The 12,502-nt window shown below is 39.4% G+C and overlaps 1 protein-coding gene across 3 annotated transcripts in view; it reads left to right on the forward strand.

Annotated features, from left to right (window-relative positions):
• Positions 1-12,502, forward strand: part of PTPRG (protein tyrosine phosphatase receptor type G) — a 761,059-nt gene that overhangs the window by 587,836 nt on the left and 160,721 nt on the right. The window lies entirely within an intron of this gene.

The following is a 12,502-nucleotide window of genomic DNA, read 5'->3' on the forward strand; positions in this document are numbered from 1 at the left end:
TGATTCAGCTCCAGGCATGGTGTGATCCAGTGATCTAAAAATTTAGATAGAAGTAAATAAAAGTTTGGGTTTACTGACTTAGATGGATCTCCCTTTTCATGTAGCACTTCTGTGAGAAATTGGGCAGTGCAGTTTAAAACCCAATTTCTCACAGTCAGGACAGCTGTGCTACATGAAAAAGCAGACATTAGACTTTACATTGCACTTAATGTGATTGGGCTAACCTGCAGTCCCCCGAGAATCCAGATCCACTGCCACCATAATGCAGCTCATGTGTGCAGAGTGCACACCAGAAGAACCTTGAAGTCGGCCACACCCCCTCCCGCCCACTCAAACTACAGTATCTCAGTCAGGCTCCGCCTCTGAGATGTTTAGCCTGGAGTGATTGCTCATTGAGAGCAGCTGAACAGCTGCTGAGGGAGGAGGGGGGAGTTGGAGTAAGACTTTTTTTTTTTTCTTCTGCAATATGTTCAGATTGCTCGGGCCCCCCCCCCCCCCCGGTGGCTGGGCCCGGTACAACAGGGCCAGTTGTACTGGCTTATCAGCGGCCCTGCTTACTGAACACCTTTGAGATGAATTGAAACCAAATTCTAAACTAGTTTTTTAAATCCAACATTTGTATCAGACCTTACAAATGCTTATTTGATTGAATGAACTCAAATCCCCACAGACAGACTCCAAAATTTCAGGGAAAGCTTTCCCAGAGAAATGGAGGCTGTTATAGCTCACCAAGGGGAGAGAACAAATAATGGTTTTGCAATGGACTGTCCAACAAACTATTATAGGTGTGGTGGTCAGGTGGTGACACATTTTGGTCACATAGCGTATGCAGAATAATCCAAAGACCCAAGTGAAAGGAGTGCATATATGGAAGGAGCGCCAGACCAAAAGATACAAGTCCAAATTAATTTATTGATATAGTGTTAAACACAAATTTGGACTCTTTATCTTTTGGTCTGGCGCTCCATTCATATATGCGTGTCTTTTCCTGGTAACCTGCTGGAAGGTGGGTGGGTAGTCTGTTCTGAGCAGCCTAACCTGAGTCAGTGGGCTCTTCAAAGGTTTTTTTGCCCCTTCGCTATCTTGTTTAAACTCATATTAGAGTCCCAGTGCCTCTTGGATGCCCTTTTTTTCAAAGTGAAAGGAGTGACATCTTATTCTATACAAAATGTTACTAAAGGGGCTGATTGCTTGAATTGTACACTAGGTGTTCTCCCATATGTTCATGCCTTTTCCTCTCTAGTTTCTATGGAGCATGTTTACAGATAATTAAAAGGTACCACATTGTTTGATTTATCCAGCTTTGGAGATAGAAAGGAAGGAAACCAGCCCTTTAAACCTTCTTTCAAACATAAATAATCCTAGATTAGGTCTATTGTTCTGATGGTGACTTTGATATATTTTTATTTATTTATAATGTCAGAAACAAACATATACAATTGCATTTATAAACCTGGTGATTTTAAAGAGTTACAGAACACATTTATACAAGATAGTGATTATTTATTTTTTTTTAGATAGAACATAACTAACTACCTAAGGAAGACCAGTATTTTAATTAATTTAGGGTCTTTTAAATTGTTTTTTTTCTTTTTCTAATCACAAGTTGGTCTGCAGTTTTGGCTTTTACCATGCTGTGAATGTGTGATCAGCCTAGTATCACTGTTTTAGCATTTTGTCATATGGTATTTCATTCTATGGACACTTCAGTTACAAAACTGTGGCCTATAGTGAATTGTATTTCTTTTATTCTTCATTTTTTGTCACTGGTGCAAGCATATGCTGGACTTAAAAATATGTATTTTTGGCTCATGCATTATGCCCACCCACAGTGGGTGTCACTTCCACTAACAAATTGGCTAAATAGAGTATAGGACCCTATAGGGGCTGTTTGTCATATTTTGCTTTATGTAAACTTCTACCACTACTTTTTGTATAATGAATGTAGCTCCATTTTGCCAACATGTTCTATAACTTAGTGATGTCTTTTTCAGTCCCTAACGCTTATAAGTTCTAAAGCAACTGGAAATTCAGCTCCTTACCTTCAAACACCCAGCCATCCAACTAGAATGGGATAGTTAAGCCGCACCCAAATCCACACAAAATCTATCCTCCTTTTGACATCTTCAGACATTTTTGGACAAATGCACTCCTACTTCATTCAGAACTTGGGTACAAGAAAATTTGTTCACCTAAGAATTGCTTTCGTCTCCATACAAGTTAACAGGAATGTAAAGTAACTTAGGCAGAAATCAGACGTTAAAGGGAGGTCAAAAGCATCTTTGAAGGATCTCAAAGCTTCTAAAGCAAATCTCAAATACCGGTTGATTGAATCTATAAGCGTTCTGTATACCTATCCACACCACCCATTAATGTTGTCCTTTTAGGGTTAGAATTGCTATAAAAAGGAGATTTCTCCTGTCTTGTAGACTTAGCAGGAAGCGAGATGTTGCCTTTCTAAGGTCAGGTAAATCTCCTCTTAGACAGGAACTCTATCCAGATCTAAGAAAAAAAAGTTCTGCCTTTAGTTACATTTTACATATTTAAAGGTTCCAGCATGCCTCAAACTGCTCATACTTGTAGTCCCCTAACATCTATAAGACCCGAGGTTACCATTCTTTATTCTGATTCTTTCTTTTCAATTCTTACATTAAAATATTCCTGCATGACCTCTGTCTGCTATTGCTCATGTTGTCCAATCAAAACGTTTTATAGGGGATATCTTGACAGCTTTCATTTTGTAAAGGAAACAAGTGCTTAGAGAAATATCTAGGCTTCTATTGTGAACTACCTTATGAAAATGCTTGCTCTTTAATGCTGAACTTCCTATCTGCATACTACTTCTGGGTTAGTTACTCAGAAAGCATGAAAGCTGATGGATTAACATGGTGTCCCAAACCTTTTCAGAAGGAGAGACCTAGAATGGCGGCCTACATGTTTGTCAGCTCCAGTTTTCTTTAAAAGACCACTAAACTTCGTTACTAATTGATATCTGTAAAAGAGGTTTTGGTGACATGTAAGTATATGTAAAAGTTTCAGAAAACTGAGATCGGACGATATTTAACATTAAAGTGTATGTCTAACCAAAAATGTATTTTGCTTTGGATAGAGGGAGGAAGGATTAGGACCCTTGTTTGATTTTTACTACTGTCCAATGCTCTGTTAGAGTGATTTCTTCTTACATGCTGTCACCGTCTCTCCAGACAGGGCGTAAGGGGAAAATCTCCTACAGCAGTACAGGCAGAAATAAAATTGCTTAATTTTTTTTTTTTTGGTTTAGAAGGGGAAAGCTAAAAACCTCCTACCATCTTTGTATTGCTCCAAAAAAAACATTCAACAGAGAAGTGCTGGGGCTTCAAAACATGTTCATTCCAGAATGTGGAAGGACCATAACCATGCAACGAGCAGAGTTTGATGCTCTGGTAAGACTGCTCATGTAGAGCATGGTTACCTTTTGGTGGGTACCCTGAATGTAATTGAAAGCATGTAGATACAACACAAGTTCTGGATCAACAGTGGAAGATTCCAAATATGATTTAATTGCTCATAATATTATCAAATCAAACAGCCAACACATTTCAGGGGCAAAACACGCTCTTTATTAGGGCTTAATACTGAAAAGGGATAAGGATGGGGCAGAATTATGCCAATAAAACAGCTGCAACAAATTCCCATTGGTTTGGCATTGGTACATATTGTTATAGCTGCCTGTGTTGCTGTAGGAGATGTTGCCTCACTTCTGGTCTAAACTACTCTTGCCATCTGTGGGGGGAAATCTCCTTTGTTAAGCTCTGGATAGCAGTAACAACTCAACAAAAGATTGTAATTCTTCCTTTTTATTCAAAACTGAGAAAAAAAATGTTTTGGCTGGACATACCCTTTAAGATAGTACTGTGGTGCGCTCTATATTCAAACACACAGTAACTTTTTGTTCCTAGTAGCACCTTTAAATGAAAGGTATCAACTGGTGCCTCTGTTTACAGATAGGCTTTATGAAAAAGTTGTATGCAAGGTTAATATCTTTATATGCAGGTGTGACACCTTTACATACATGCATCTAATCTTAAGATGGTCTTGAACAGCAGACTCACCAAAGATATACATAAAGCTGTTTATAACACCACCAACTGTAATCTATTGCTTGAGATGGTAGAAAATAAGTCAATGAATCTGTGAAATAAGTGTACAATGGTGTAAAATGAAATAAGTGTATAGTAATGGGGGCTGAAATATGGGATATGGTCGCTACTGATGGAGTTGTAAGAATTTTCTATTTTTCAGTGAATTCTGTATTGTAACATATTGAGGTTAATTTAATAAAGTTCTCAGTATTCTTTCATCTGCTTATTGCTCTTTCATTTCAAGCACTTTCACTCCATCTTTTAATTAACCTCTCAGCTCTTCCTGGGTCATCCTGCTTTACTCAAGTCTTGCATGTCCTCTCTGCAGCCAGCAAGTTCTGCTCTCATTTGCTTCATTATATAGGGTCTAGTGGAACTGCAAGGGCCTTTAGCACTCTGGGGCCCATGAGACTGGATGGGGGTAGCTATGTGCAACACAAACCCCTGGGAATTGGCTGACCTGGTTTTGTTAACAGGTCTCACCAAGCTGGTTTGTTTGTAATAGCCATCCTGCTTGTGTGGGCCACAACACCACTGGTCATTAAAAAAAAAAAATATATATACATATATATATATATATATATATATATATATATATAGTTGTATTATGGCTTCATCTTGGATAATGGTTATTTGACAAAAAATCCAGAATTTGCAGACTATAGGTATGAATGTGTTTATCAGTATGACATCTTAAGCTGGTCAAACACAGCTTGAGTTTTGGTCAATTCCTACTGAGTCTGCCAAAGTTAAAACCATTTGGTACCCCCCGTGATCAACAAATGATGGAAAAATCAAAGGGACTGGGTGCGGTAGGGAATTGTTGACCAAGCAGTGACTGCATCCTATCACAAGCTGGTTGAACAAATCTGTGTGTATGGCTAGTGTTAGGAAGGCCATACATGATTCATTTTCTTTTCTTCTGCCATTGAGTTGAAGAAAAAGAAAACTGGATGTGGATGGGGGAATCGCTTGCATGGAGCTATTGTATTCTGACAGTGGAGAGGCTTCCCCACCATCAGAATACACTCGGCAGCATCGCCGGCTGTAGTTGGCGGCACTCATTGAGTGTACATTTTCCACAGAAGTCGATTGAGAGATTGACTCATGTACAACCAGCTTGCCCATAGATGGGTCGAAATTAGGTCGGCCCCTGCTAAACAGGCTGAATTTCCATCCATCAATGGCTGGCTTTAGGTGAACTTTCTTGCTCAGGTTTGGGGATGAGTAACTGTGTAATTGGCCAAACAAGTTAAAGCTGAACTCTAGGCAGACATAGACAAAAATTCATGTAGCTCTGTAATGATTACTACACCAGTAAATGTATTTTTTTTTTTTTTTTAAATGCAAGTAGTTTATGTATCTGAATTTGACCTGATATCAGTCTCTTGTAGTCCCTGTACAGCAGGGCTGGAGTGTGAGAGGAAGAAGCAGCAGGAGGAGCCCATCCGTTCATGTGCTTACAGGAAACATACTGATAGAAACAGAAAGCAGAATGACAGAACAATGAGCTCACCACTTATGAAGAAGTTCATGTTGCTTCTTTCATAGACCAATAACATGCTGGTGGAGATCCTGGACAGTCTGGGTTCAGAGAAAGTGTCTGGAATAATGCTGGCTGTCCATCATGTGACGAAAAAGCAGTACTGCACAGGAGAGTTTCTAATTTAGGCTTCATGCACATTAGCGTTTTTCATGAGCTCAAAAAAAGCTAGAAAAAAAAAAATGTTGGATGAAAAAAGCTGATAACATTTTTGTGCCAGCTTCTAGTAGCATTTAGAAGCATTAGCATTTTATTAGCATTTTTGCAGTACACGAAGAGAGAAAAAAAAGCTCAAAACAGCTGTTAGTAGCATTTAGAAGCAGTTAGGAGCATTTAGGTGAATTCAGCATTTTTTCTGCTGGAAAAACGCTCCAAAAACTCTACAAAAAAACTCATATTTGTTCTGCTCCTAGACGCTGAAGCTCAGAAAATGCTAATAGCCTAAAGTAGTGTGCATGGACACATAAGATAACATTATTTAGCTTCTAGGAGCAGAAATAAAAAATTCTAATAACCGCTTCTAGGAGCTTAAAAAAAGGCTAGTGTGCATGGAGCCTTAAAAGAGAATTTTGCAAAAAAAGCTACTTTTTTAAACTCTCTCATTGAATGGGCTGTTAATGTGTATCTTATGTCTGGAGCTCTGCTTCTGGTCAGTGTGGCCAGTCCCTAATAAGGTTTTCCTTTTTGGAATGCCTAAACAAGAAACCATCAAGTGCTAAGCAGATTTCGCATTCTTTTTCTGCTGCATTTCAGAAATTTAATCTAAGGTTTAAAATAAAAGTAATTTTATTTAAAAGCAACCGATGTGTAATATAGCTGGCCCCACTAGGTTAAGGATAAAAGCAAAAACATTCTATCATTGCACAACTGCCGTATTACAGGAACTGTGATCATATATTAGCTTCTCCTTCTCCCCACCCCCCACCCTGTGTGAATAATGTCTAGCCTCTTCTTGTAGAAATATTGTCCGTGTGGGTCTTAAATATACCTTATAAATTGATGATGGCTTTTACAGCCTTGTTTATTAAAACTAATAAAGTATCTTTCATTAGAGCGTCATAAAAAAAATTAGCACATGGCGCCACATTTTACTACCTTTAGCTATTTAAAAGGCTTGTACTTGACAGACAGTTCACCACCAAAATACTCACTATAATTCTCATAGAGTAGTTTAACAGATCTATACAGGTCTAGTGCTTAGTATATGTTAATTGCAAAGGTCTTACATTATGAAGAAGTAAAGTATATCTAAGCCAAAAAATTTTATATAAATGTTTTTTTTATAGTTTTGAAAAGAGTATAGGAGGGTTAAAGTAGAACTATAGACAAAACTTTTTTTCCATTTTGGGGATAGAGCAAGGGAGGTTTATAACCCCGTCAGTTTTATTTATTTATTTGCCACCCATGTCCCATTGTAGAGATTTCTCGTCACTTCCTGTTCCATAGCCAGCAAGTGAGAGGAAAGCCCTGCAAATTAGGAGAATTCCTTGGGGACCCCAGGTCACCAGAACTAGTGTCCCCATTGGAAGAATTCCCCTCTTACTTTTTTAGGGACAACCCAAAATATGGGTTTTACTTTCACTTTCAAAAATGGTAAACAGGACAAATAGGGTGACTCTCTTTTAACAGGGGCACAAACAACAATGAAAACTGGCAAGCATTATAATCCCTCAGCACTCTATCCAAAATTGGCATTAAGGAACACTTTGCGTTTTCTTAATGAATACAACGTGTTCCCTGAGTGGAGAGGAAAGGGCAGTGACATCACAATCTCCACCTTGTTCTATCAGAGAATAATTTGCAGTGTTCTCTGAATCGTCTCAATGCAGAGAGAACAAACACTTGTGTTCAGTAAGCAGCAGGGCAGCCGTCCGACACGGGATCTAGAAGACAGCTGCGGTGTAAAAATTGCCATTTCGTTTTAAAACTTTTTAAAAAAAAATTTTGCCATCGATCTCTCCAAAGTGAGGGAAATCCTCCCTTATACAGTTCTCATTATTACAAGTTGCCCCATTCAGAGATCTTCCCTCCATTTCTGGTTAGGTGACAATTCACCTTGGATTCCCCATCAATTTATGTACCATAGACAGAGGTCACCAGGACAAATGGACTGAAACTCCCTAGCAGGGGAGGGTCAATAATCCTTCCATAATCTATCCAAAAAAAAAGGATAGTCACCTTAAAGCGGACTTTCACTCCATAAATTAAAGTGTCACATGTCCTCCTCCGAGCCCCCAGCATTTTTGAATTTTTTTTATTTTTTTCATGGAGCAGGTCCTTTTTTTTTTTTTATTTTTTGACAGGTAACTTCTCTAACTCCCTTGTTTTTCACCTAAATGAGAATTCTGCCACTCACCGACTCCGCTCCTGCAGGTTACTGGGACACATTACATGATTCTAGTTGGATACATTGTGGAATGGTTAGAAACACTTTTGTGTTTTTAATGCAGTCTGTGTCCCTGCTGGAGAAATTTCCTTTCACTTTCTGTCCTGATGGTCACACAAAAGGCAGGGAAACCTACTTAACGGGGACACACAGCAAAATAAGGCTAAGGGTTTTTAACTTACACCTGCTCTACTAGGCGAATATAGATTTATTGATGTCTCTGACCCCCATTGGAAAGATATTTCTGAAATTCCATCCTGCTGAAAGGGAAATTTCCCTACTGGGGTCACAGACTGCCATAAAACCCTTATGTAAGTTCAAGCCCTTTTCCATTCTATCCTAAAGGGCTTGAAAGGTTTTTGTATTCATATTGATTTGGGATCTGTGGAGGCTTGACATTTCCTCAAAAAGCTATGTGTTCTTCCCACGGCAACAAGCACATTGTAAATATAACCCAATGATACCTTAAAAGCCCATACAAGCAGTAGAGAAATAGATAATAATGATCACCAAGTTGATAAGTGCTGTCTGTTATGCCGCGTACACACAAGCGGACTTTACGGCAGACTTTGCCCGGCGGACTTTTCAACTGACTTTACGACGGACTTTCTGAATGAACGGACTTGCCTACACACAATCAACCAAAGTCCGTCGAATTCGTACGTGATGACGTACGACCGGACTAAAATAAGTAGGTTCATAGCCAATAGCTGCCCTAGCATGGCTTTTTGTCCGTCGAACTAGCATACAGACGAGCGGACTTTTCGACCTGACTCGCGTCCGTCGGATAAATTTGATACATGTTTCAAATCTAAGTCCGTCCAACTTTTGAGAAAGCAAAGTCCGCTGGAGCCCCACAGTTGCTGATGAGTAGCCTCTTGGACCGTAAACCACCCAGTGCATTAAAATGCATCTGCATAATGTTCAGTCCTTCAATATCGCAAAGATATAAAATGCAATCAGAGATCTACATTGAACATTCCCTCTGGGAAGGACTGGACAATTCCAGGAGCCAGTGCATGTATCAAAGTACAATTAGTGCCTATCTGAGGTTGTTGTCAATTGAAGTGCATGGTCTCTGACTTGCAGTAAAAATGGGATATAGGCAGCTGAAGTTATACCCCCCATATTCCTTATTGGGCATGAAGACCTCTCATCACATTAAACGGCAGGTAGGTTCAGAAAGTAGAAAGAGGACTATGGTGAAGTGTATCAAAAAAATGTTGGGATTGACATTTTATTATTATACAGGATTTATAGCGCCAACAGTTTGGGCAGCACTTTAAAATATAAAGGAAGACAATACAGTACCAAAGCATTGAACTTCAGCTGCCTATATCTCTCAATCTTCCAATTTATCTATTGTTGCATTCACAGTACATTTCTTCTATACAGTACTTGTTTCTTAAGTCTCTTTTTTTGTTTTGTTTGTTTTGGTGTTCTTCACCAACAATAGATATGTCTTTTGCAGGTTCTTTCCTCATGCTTCCCATTGACATGACACCCCATTGTCACTTCCTTATAGTTGCTCACAGTACATTCTTTCCAAATCTTGCCCTGCCCGCTCCTGCAACCCAAGCCTTTGGGCATTGAGACCTCCCCTCCATTTAGGACCAATAGATGGATTTTAGAAGGTAGAAGTGGGTAGGCCATGTTGAGTTTTAAAACTGACATGTTAATTTGGCTGCCGTCCTTACTGGGTAGAAGATCCCAGCATGCGATTCCACTTGCAAGTGTTCAAAAGAATCTGAAATATCAGTTTTGGGTTGAGTTGTTCTTTAAGAAAGTTGTTGGAGAGCCTGAGGGTTCTGTAATGATTTTGCCATTTGTCCCGTCACATAATGTTACAATACTGTGCGGAATGACCCTTTAGCTTTACTTTCTTGGGGACTGCTGTCAGCTGATGTATTCCGATCATACAATGTTCATAACGTATATTGGGTTCCTCTTGTCATGTTCATTTTCTGCCAGTCACACTGAGATGTGTCATATTCCATCATATCATTACTACGCTAATTACATTTTTAGTCATGGCTAAAAGTGAGCGTTTGCCTTGGTTAAAAAATGTCAGTTACCCAATGCATCTGACTGATTAGCCCCCTGTAAGAATCATCTTTTAAAGGGCAGGGTATAGCTCCTGATAGCTGGCCTACATTCGCAAGCAGAAATTTGCTATCATTTCATTGCTTCCCATTGCCCGCTCTGCTGCTTCCTCACCAGCCTCAATCTATATAACCTTATTTTTGCACCACTTGGCATTTATTTTCAGTTCTGCAGTCTTGCTGCGTGCCACCTGGTAACTTCCTGTAATGAGTGCGCAGGCAATCCATAACAGGTCTATAATCGAGTTTCTCATTCAGCACTGTAAATTATCACACTGTGTAATGTTAGCTCCATGGTTTTATGAATGAGACTGCTCCCTAGTTCTATAATGTTATATCTCATGCAGTTGTGCTACAGAATATATGGAGCTTAATGTATTAAAGGAAACTTGTGCTGAAAGATATACATAGGCTGTCGTGCTTGATACATTAACTTAGGTAGGCTGGAGCTGAGAGTTTTTACCTTACTCTAAGCCCCCCCTCACACTTTCTCTCCCTATAACCCTAATAGTAACCCCCCACCCTCCATGTAATCTCAATCCCTATAATCCTATTGCTTCTAAACCCAAACCTCCGTGTAATCCCAATCCATAAAACTCTATAACTTCTAAACCTAACCCTCCATGTAATCCCAATCCCTATTTCCTGAATTTCATATGATTCATTTTGGCCTCTTACTATGAGACCTTACAAAGATTTTATGTGAAATATGTTTGTATAATAAAATTTTGTAATATTTTCTATACCTGTTTCCTACTCTTCTACTTGACCTTATCTCGCCCATACAATCCCTGGGGCACACTCTTCCAGTTTTAATCCCTATAACCCTATCACTTTTAAACCCAACCCTCCATTTAACCCAATGAGATTGGAGGAGAAGCGGTCTAACCTTAAGCTGCGTAGGGGATTTTTCACTGTCAGAGCAATAAGGATGTGGAACTATCTTCCGAAATTGGTTGTGGCAGCGGGAATATGGATATTTTTAAAAGACTCTTGGATGTGCATCTTAAAGAACACAACATACAGGGATATGGGAAATAATTATAGACACTGACACGCGTACACCTACACAAGTTGAACTGGATGGACTTTTGTCTTTATTCAACCTTACATACTATGTAACTATATGTAATCCCAATCCCTATAACCCTATCACTTCTAAACCCAACCCTCCATGTAATCCCAATCCCTATAACCCTATATTTGCTAAACCCAACCTTCCATGTAATGCCAATCCCTGGAACCCCATCCCCTCTAAACCCAACCCTCCATGTAATCCCAATCCCTATAACCCTATCACTTCTAAACCCAACCTTCTATGTAATCCCAATCCATATAACCCTATAATTTCTAAACCCAACCTCCCATGTAATCCCAATCCCTATAGCCCTATCACTTCTAAACCCAACCCTACATTTAATGCCAACCATAATATTAATCCTCTTCGTACCCTAGCTCACCCTGTAATCCAAACGCAAGCTCACCCTAAAACCCTAACAGTAACCTGAACCGTATCCTTCCTTGTAACCAAGAGTAAGCCTTTTACTAATGCTAACTTTTCTTTTAACCCAACTATAGGCTTCTAGTTTTGGATCGGACGTTCTCAGCTTGCTGAATGCTTGTTCTGGGTCAGTGACTCAAAAAGTAGTGAAGCCAGAGACAACCTTAGAATTAAAAGAGTCAGAAGTGGTACCCTTTTGTATCTCCCTTACTCTCTAAGTTATGCAAGAAACACCCTTTTCTTAAGTGTGTATAGGAGCTAGGAAGCTAATAAACTCAGAAACACTTCTTGTGGCCTGCACTAACTTTCCAATATTTTGTAAAATCTCTAATCGCCAGTTCCCTTTTCCCAGTGCAACATGGAAAGAGCCTTTCATTGGAAAGGAGTTGGGGAGAAGATAATGGTGGGAAGCTGGTGGTGTGCAGTTTAAGATAAATTGTGAACATCTGACTGCTTCTGCATTTCGGCAAAAAAAAATAAAATCTGTCTTTGCCCACTCTCAAAGATTGGTGGAATGGAAAAACTGAAGCCTTCCTGTTACTGACGACATCCATTGCTGTTGTATGGACCTCTTCTGAAGGATTTAGAGCTTATAGTCTAGCATTCATACCACAGTCCTAAAAGTACCCACATTTGCTAGGACTTATCTTGGGAGAAGCCAGTTAACCTACCCGTATGTATATTTTAAGAACACCCACAAAAATGAGAGGGAAAAATTGCATACATGTGGTGATGCTGGTAATTATGAAACCACGAACACTGTGCTGCAGGGGCACTATGCTAGCCTCTGCTTATCTAAATATGGTTTTCTTGAAGTCAAATGAGTAGATAAGAACTGTCGAGTGTTAT

Source organism: Aquarana catesbeiana, linkage group LG07 (genome assembly GCF_042186555.1).
Source record: "Aquarana catesbeiana isolate 2022-GZ linkage group LG07, ASM4218655v1, whole genome shotgun sequence".
NCBI lineage: Eukaryota > Metazoa > Chordata > Amphibia > Anura > Ranidae > Aquarana > Aquarana catesbeiana.